We start from the raw sequence: 9,403 nt of genomic DNA, 5'->3' as shown, positions 1-9,403 counted from the left end.
CTGACTCTCAGGCCTTCATATGGGGACTGAAACTACACCATTAGCTTTTCCAAGTCCCCAGCTTGCAGATGGCAGATTATGGGGCGACTCAGCCTTCATAATTACATGAGCCAAAACATTATAATTAATCTTATAGCTCTGTGTGTACATGTATGTTATATATACACACATATATTTATATGGCTATGTAGCTATGTATATTTTCTTTTATCCTATCAGTTCAGATTTTTTAAAGAACCCTGATGAATACAGGAAGTAATGAGAATGTCCATGACATTCGAAGTCATGAAATGATACTTATAATCTAATGATAAATTCTAACTCTGTTTCTTAATCTTATGAGTGTCTCTATTTTACCAAATAATCCAGTCAACCAATAAAAGCTATCATGAACCGGTAGATTAAAAAGTTTTTCACTTTCAAGTTATCAAGAACACTTCTCAATAATTCATGGAAAACTCACTTCAGCTCACACATATATTGATATGTCTTTCTCCCTAAAGTAGAAGAAACCAGGAGGAAATATTTCAATCTGATTACACAAAGAAAATGGTTTCTGTATGCAGAAACAAATCTCAGAACTTACTTTAAAAAAAGATCAATAGTGCAATTCACTATACTTATTTTGAGCTACTTTACCTGAACACCAAATACTAAATTAATGGAAAGCATAACGATCACAACGAAAAATCAATCTTTAAAAATAGAGACAAATCTTTCTTTCATATTTATGTACTGGTCTGGGAAGCAATTAAAAATGGAGGCCGAGGCGAGTGGATCACGAGGTCAGGAGATGGAGACCATCCTGGCTAACACGGTGAAACCCTGTCTCTACTAAAAATACAAAAAATTAGCCTGGCATGGTGGTGGATGCCTGTAGTCCCAGCTACTTGGGAGGCTGAAGCAGGAGAATGGCATGAACCCGGGAGGCGGAGCTTGCAGTGAGCCGAGATAGCGCCACTGCGCTCCAGCCTGGGTGACAGAGGGATACTCTGTCTCAAAAAAAAAAAAAAGTTATGTCAATGAAGGAATGATATTTATCTTCTTTTTTTTCAATAGTGGCATTTTTAGTTTAATCTGAAAACAAAATTTACTAGGAGTCCCTAGCCAGTTTACATTTTTTTCTCTTCTTCACATATTCCTTTCTGAAAAAATAATACCTCTATTTGATGGAAGCCCATAGTCATGTCTAAAATTACCTTGTTCTTTGTGTACACTTCTCTATAAATATTTAATGAGAGCCTTCTACTTAACTGGCATTGGATTTTGAATCAGGAAATAAAATAGAAGCAAAATGAAATGTTTCTTGAAGGAACAGAATGTCTAATGAATTATGCCAATGGAAAACTAGGAGAGGAAGGAATAACTTTTGTCCTGGTGCACCACACACCACCATGAAGGAGGTGAGGAGGGTGACTAAGACAGCTATAGCTAATTAGAGACAACCGTATAGAGAAGTACTTGTGAAAAGATGCATGAACTAGACTTAGCTACACAGAAAAACAGAAAGAGAGAGGATCGCAAGAAATTGGATATGTATATGTGTGATTCAAAGAACTACAAAAAGTTAGAAAGGAAAAATGTTTAACTTAAATGAGGTAAGATATAGGCCAGATCACAAAAAGCACTGGATCGTATGAAAGGTGTTTGGGTTTTTATTACTAAGCATTTCAAACCGAGAGTGGAAATAATAGATTTTTTTTCATGTTAGAATAGTCTGTCTTTATCACTATGAATGGGAGATTGGCTTAGAAGGAATAGAGAATGAGGTGCTAAGGCTCTGAAGGAAGGAGATCAAGACGAAGAGGCAATAAAAAGGATCTAGGCTAAGAAGCTAAACACATGGTGAAGGGTGAGAATGCTTATAGGAATACAAAATATTTCTAGGAGGAAGTTGTTTTAATGTGGGGGAAGAGGAAGAAGTTCAGAAACACATCAAGTTATGTCGAGCTATTAGAAAACCACTTGAAGGAAATGCAAGAAGGGCAGGGTTTTCTTAATTTTCTTTTTTATTTTTCCTTTTGATTTTATGCATTGGCACAAGTGGGAAAAGTCCCGGAGCTCTGGGTATTTCCACTTCCTACCCACACTCCTAGTTTCACTTTCACAAACTCTCTAAAAATCTAAAGAATTAATCCCATCATGCTCTACTTTTCTATTTACATCCTTGCCACCAGCTCAAGTTTCCCAGATTCCTCTTTGCCTGGAATCTTAATTCTTACACATGGATATGGATCTCTGAAATTCTAAACCACACTGGGCCCTTCGGATGTCCAGCCTAAGCAAAGTCTACTTCCTCAAGCTTTCATCAAACATGCCCTTTACCATCTTGTTCTAATTGAAATCTTTCTTATTTCTGTGGAAATGCTTTTCAGCATTTGTTATTTTTTTCTCTCATAGTCTTTATAAGATTGGACATAGAGGTGGAGTAAGTTCTCTATTTCCTCTTGATATTATTTTACACCCATTTGTCACTCCCTTCTTTTTTCCAAAACTCCCAACTTTGAAACTCATACCCTTAGTCTATGCTACCTATTACAACTCCTTTCTGTAATTGTTTACAGGTTTGGGCTCACATCAAACCCTCATTCTATGATGATTTCTCTACCTGCTTTATCTTCCAGCTTTTCAACATGATAAAGATATACACACACACACACACACACACACACACAGTCTATATATCTTTGATAAAGATGTATATATACATATATATATATCTTTTTAAGTGACATTCATAGCAAAAATATATATATATATATCTTTCGCTATGAATGCCACTTAGAAATTTATTCTATTCTCTGAAACTCTCAGTTCATTGACTTTCTCTTCTATAACCACTTTGTTTTACACTACAACTCTCATGTCTTATAATAGGCTTAGAGCATTGTTTTTTAAACTAGGGAATTAAAAAGAAACAATATAAAATATTCTCTGAAGGAACATAACGTCTAATAATAAATTATGCCCATAGATAATTGGACAGATCAAGATGGATCAAAGACTTAACTCAAAGATATAATACCATAAAAAGTATAGAAGACAGTATTAGAGAAACCCTTCTAAACATTGGCTTAGGCAATGATCAAGAACCCAAAAGCAAACATAACAAAAACAAAGACAAATAGATGTGACTTAATTAAACTAAAAAGTTTCCGCACAGCAAAACAAATAATCAGCAGAGTTAACAGGCAACCCACAAAGTGGGAGAAAATCTTCACAATCTATACATCTGACAAAGGACTAATATCCAGAATCTACAAAGAACTCACACAAATCAGCAAGAAGGAAACAAACAATTCCATCAAAAAGTAGGTTAAGGACATGAATAGACAATTCTCAAATGAAGATATACAAATGGCCAATGAGCCTATGGAAAAAAGCTCAGCATCACTAATTATCAAGGAAATGCAAATCAAAACCACAATACAATACCATCTTACTCCTGCAAGAATGGCCATAATCAAAAAATAGTAAAAAAAAAAGATATTGTCGTGGATATGATAAAAAGGGAACAATCTTACACTGTTGGTGGGAATGTAAACTAGTACAATCAGTATGGAAAACAGTGTGGAGATTCCTCAAAGAACCAAAAGTAGATCCACCATTTGATCCAGAAATCACACTACTAGGTATCTACCCAGAAGAAAGGAAGTAATTATACAAAAAAGATAATTGCACAGGAATGTTTAGAGGAGAACAATTTGCAATTGCAAAAATATAGAATCAGCTCAAATGCCCATCAATGAACAAGTGGATAAAGAAAAGTGGATAAAGAAATTGTGTGTGTGTGAGTGTGTGTGTATGTGTATATATATATATATGTGTGTGTATATATGTGTATATATATGTGTGTGTGTGTATATACATATACACACACATTTCTTTACACACATATATATACACATACACACACACACACACACACCATGGAATACTACTCAGTCATACACAGGAACAAAATAATGGCATTCACAAAAACCTGGATGGAATTGGAGACTATTATTCTAAGTGATGTAACTCAAGGGGATGGAAAATCAAACATCATATGTTCTCACTCAAAAGTGGGAGCTAAGCTATGAGGATGCAAAAGCATAAGAATGATACATTGGACTCTGTGGACTCTGTGGACTCAGGGGAAAGGGTGGGAGGGGTGTCAGTGATAAAAGACTACACATTGAGTACAGTGTACACTGCTTCGGTGATGAGTGCACCAAAAGCTCAGAAGTCACCACTAAATAACTTATTCATGTAACCAAACACCACCTGCTCCATAAAAAAGTTATCGAAATAAAACATAAATTAAAATAAGCCACTGCTTATTTTAAATTAAGTACCAGCCACTGCAAAAACATACCAAATTGTAAAGACCATCAACACTATAAAGAAACTGCATCAATTAATGGGCAAAGTAACCAGCTAGCATCATAATGACAGGATCAAATTCACATGTAGCAATATTAACCTTAAATGTAAATGCGCTAAATGTCCCAATTAAAAGACACAGACTGGCAAATTGGATAAAGAGTCAAGACTCATTGGTGTGCTGTATTCAGTAGACCCATCTCATGTGCAAAGACACACATAGGCTCAAAATAAAGGAATGGAGGATTATTTACCAAGCAAATGGAAAGCAAAAAAAAAAAAATAGGGTTTGCAATCCTAGTCTCTGATAAAACTGACTTTAAACCAACAACAGCAACAACAAAAAAGCCAAAGAAGGGCATTACATAATGGCAAAGAGATCAATGCAACAAGAAGTGCTAACTATCCCAAATACATATGCACCCAGTACAGGAGCAGCCAGATTCATAAAGCAAGTTCTTAGACACCTAAAAAGAAACTTAGACTCCCACACAATAATAGTGGGAGACTTTAACTCCTCACCGTCAATATTAGATAGATCAAAGAGACAGAAATTAACAAGGATATTCAGGACTTGAACTCAGCTGTGGACCAAGCAGGCCTAATAGACATCTACAGAACTCTCCACCCCAAATCAACAGAATATACATTCTTCTCAGCACCACATCGCATTTATTATGAAATTGACCACATAATTGAAAGTAAAACACTACTCGGCAAATGCAAAAGAATGGAAATCATAACAGCTTCCCAGACCACAGTGGAATCAAATTAGAACTCAGGTTTAAGAAACTCACTCAAAACCACTCAACTACATGGAAACTGAACAACCTGCTCCTGAATGAGTACTGGGTAAATAACAAAATTAAGGCAGAAATAAATAAGCTCTTTGAAACCAATGAGAACAAGACGCAACATACCAAAATCTCCGGGACACAGCTAAAGCACTGTTTAGAGGGAAATTTATAGCACTAAATGCCCACAGGAGAAAGCAGGAAAGATTAAAAATTGACACCTTAACATCACAATTAAAAGAACTACAGAAGCAAGAGCAAACAAATTCAAAAGCTGGCAGAAGACAAGAAATAACTAAGATCAGAGAGAACTGAAGGAGATAGAGACATGAAAAACCCTTCAAAAATCAGTGAATCCAGAAGCTGGTTTTTTGAAAAGATTAACAAAATAGATAGACTGCTAGCAAGACTGATAAAGAAGAAAAGGAAGAAGAAAAAAATAGACACAATAAAAAATGATGAAAGGGATATCATTACTGATCCCACAGAACTACAAACTACCATCAGAGAATACTACAAACACCTTTATGCAAATAAACTAGAAAATCTAGAAGAAATGGATAAGTTCCTGGACACATACACCCTCCCAAGACTAAACCAGGAAGATGTTGAATCCCTGAATAGACCAATAACAAGTTCTGAAATTGAGGCAGTAATTAATAGCCTACCAAGCAAAACAAGCTCAGGACCAGACAGATTCACAGCCAAATTCTACCAGAGGTACAAAGAGGAGATGGTACCATTTCTTCTGAAACTATTCCAAACAATAGAAAAACAGGGAATCCTCCCTAACTCCTTTTATGAGGCCAGCATTATCCTGATACCAAAACCTGGCAGAGACACAATAAAAAAAGGAAATTTCAGGCCAATATTCCTGATGACCATCTATGTGGAAATCCTCAATAAAATACTGGTAAACTGAATCCAGCAGCACATCAAAAAACTTATCCCCCATGATCAAATTGGCTTCATCCCTGGAATGCAAGGCTGGTTCAACATACACAATCAATGTAATCCGTCACACAAACAGAACCAATGACAAAAACCACATGATTATCTCAAAAGATGCAGAAAAGGCCTTCAGTAGAATTCAACAACCTTCATGCTAAAACTCTCAATAAACTAGGTATTCATGGAACATATCTCAAAGAATAAGAGCTATTTATGATAAACTCACAGCCAATATCATACTGAATGGGCAAAAACTGGAAGCATTTCTTTGAAAAACAGCACAAGAGAAGAATGCCCTCTCTCACTACTCCTATTCAACACAGTATTGGAAGTTCTGGCCAGGGCAGTGGCAATGAGGCAAGAGGAAGAAATAAGGGGTATTCAAATAGGAAAAGAGGAAGTCAAATTGTCTCTTGTTTGCAGATGACATGATTGTATATTTAGAAAATCCCATCATCTCAGCCCAAAAGCTCCATAAGCTGATAAGCAACTTCAAGAAAGTCTCAGAATACAAAATCAATGTGCAAAAATCACATGCATTTTTATACACCAATAATTGACAAACAGAAAACCAAATCATGAGTGAACTCCCATCCACAATTGCCACAAAGAAAATAAAATGCCTAGGAATACAATCTACAAGGGATGTGAAGGACTTCTTCAAGGAGAACTACAAACCACTGCTCAAAAAAATAAGAGAGAACATAAACAAATGGAAAAACATTCCACGCTCATGGATAGGAAGAATCAATATCATGTAAATGGTCATACTGCCCAAAGTAATTTATAGATTCAATGCTATCCCCATCAAGCTACCATTGGCTTTCTTCACAGAATTAGAAAAAACTACTTTAAATTTCATAGGGAAATAAAAAAGAGCCCGTATAGCCAAGACAATCCTAAGCAAAAAGAAGAAACCTGGAGGCATCACCCCACCTGACTTCAAACAATACTACAAGGCTACAGTAACCAAAACAGATATATAGACCAACGGAACAGAACAGAGGCCTCAGAAATAATGCTACACATCTACAACCATCTGATCTTTGACAAATCTGACAAAAACAAGCAATGTGGAAAAGTTCCCTATTTAGTAAATGGTGTTGGGAAAGCTGGCTAGCCACATGAGGAACACTGAAACTGAACCCCTTCCTTACACCTTAGGCAAAAATTAACTCAAGATGGACTAAAGACTTAAATGTAAGAACTAAAACCATAAAAACTCTAGAAGAAAACCTAGGCAATACCATTCAGGAAATAGGCATGGGCAAAAACTTCATGACTAAAACACCAAAAGCAATGGCAACAAAAGCCAAAATTGACAAATGGGATCTAATTAAACTAAAGAGCTTCTGCACAGCAAAAGAAACTATACTTAGAGTGAAGAGGCCACTTACAGAATGGGAGAAAATTTTTTCAATCTATCCATCTGACAAAGGGCTAATATCCAGAATCTACAAAGCACTTAAATTTACAAGAAAAAAACTAACAACCCTTCAAAAAGTGGGTGAAAGATATGAACAGACACTTCTCAAAAGAAGACATTTATGTGGCCAAACAAATATAAGAAAAAAGGTTCATCATCACTGGTCATTAGAGAAATGCAAATCAAAACCACAATGAGATACCATCGCATGCCAGTTATAATGGTGATCACTAAAAAGTCAGGAAACAATAGATGCTGAAGAGGATGTGGAGAAATAGGAACACTTTTACACTGTTGATGGGAGTGTACATTAATTCAACCATTGTGGAAGACAGTGTGGTGATTTCTCAAGGATATAGAACCAGAAACACCATTTGACCCAGCAATCCCATTACTGGGTATATACCCAAAGGATTATAAATTATTCTACTATAAAGACACATGCACACATACTTTTATTGCAGCACTATTCATAATAGCAAAGACTTGGAACCAACCCAAATGCCCACCAATGAAAGACTGAATAAAGAAAATGTGTCACATATTCACCATGGAATACCATGCAGCCATAAAAAAGGATGCGTTCATGTCCTTTGCAGGGACATGAATGAAGCTGGAAATCATCATTCCCAGCAAACTAACACAGGAGCAGAAAACCAAATACTGCATGTTTTCACTAATAAGTGGGAGTTGAACAATGAGGACACAGGGAGGGGAACATCATACACTGGGGCCTGTTGAGGGGTAGAGGGCTAGGGGAGAGACAGCATTAGGAGAAATAACTAATGTAGATTATGGGTTGATGGCTGCAACAAATCACCATGGCACATGTATACCTATGTAACAAACCTGCAAGTTGTGACATGTACCCCAGAACTTAAAGTATAATAAAAAATTAATTTAAAAATGAATAAAATTAAAAATAAAATAATGAATAAATAAATAATCCAGGGACAAAATTTTGTGTAATAACAACATTTAAATATTGGATATAGAACAGTACCTGAAAAAAAGAAGGAGCACAAATGATTAGAGTTAAAAAATAAAAATGTTTGGCTGGGCACAGTGGCTCACGCCTGTAATCCCAGCACCTTGGGAGGCCAAGGCGGGCAGATCACGAGGTCAGGAGATAGAGACCATCCTGGCTAACACAGTGAAACCCCGTCTCTACTAAAAATACAAAAAAATTAGCCAGGCATGGTGGCGGGTGCCTGCAGTCCCAGCTACTCGGGAGGCTGAGGCAGGAGAATGGTGTGAACCCGGGAGGTGGAGCTTGCAGTGAGCCAAGATCGCACCACTGCACCCCAGCCTGAGTGACAGAGTGAGACTCTGTCTCAAAAAATAAATAAATAATAAAAATAAATAAATAAATAATAAAAATAGATAAATAAATAATAAAAATAAATAAATAAATAAATAAGAATAAAAATAAAAATGTTTGAGTAAAGCCAAAAGAATTAAGAAAAAGATTGCAAAAGAGTCAGTGTTGTTAAATGCCCAAGAGACCAAGTTAGATAAAAATTTGGATTTACAAAAAGGGGATTCTTGGAGAGCTAATTAAGGCAGGTTTAGAGAAATAATTGGGGAAGAAGCCAAGTTACAATACATGAAGGACTCAATGGGAAGACAGGAAATGAAACCATGGGCATAGATTGCAGGCATATTATTCTTGGCTATTAAAGGAAGAAGAAGTAGGAGATATACAGAGAGTTAGCTAAAGGTGGGCACAGAGTAAGACATTGAAATTTCATCTGGGAGAGGATATCTAAACATGCTAAGGAAATTTAATCAATAATATGGCAGCATTTGAAGATATAGGAGGGGATACTTGATAGGATGGGGTTCAGGAACCGATAAGATGTCTACA

Source organism: Symphalangus syndactylus, chromosome 5 (genome assembly GCF_028878055.3).
Source record: "Symphalangus syndactylus isolate Jambi chromosome 5, NHGRI_mSymSyn1-v2.1_pri, whole genome shotgun sequence".
In the NCBI taxonomy this organism is placed as follows: Eukaryota; Metazoa; Chordata; class Mammalia; order Primates; family Hylobatidae; genus Symphalangus; species Symphalangus syndactylus.
The sequence above is the reverse complement of the archived record's forward strand: the minus strand, read 5'-3'. Positions refer to the sequence as shown.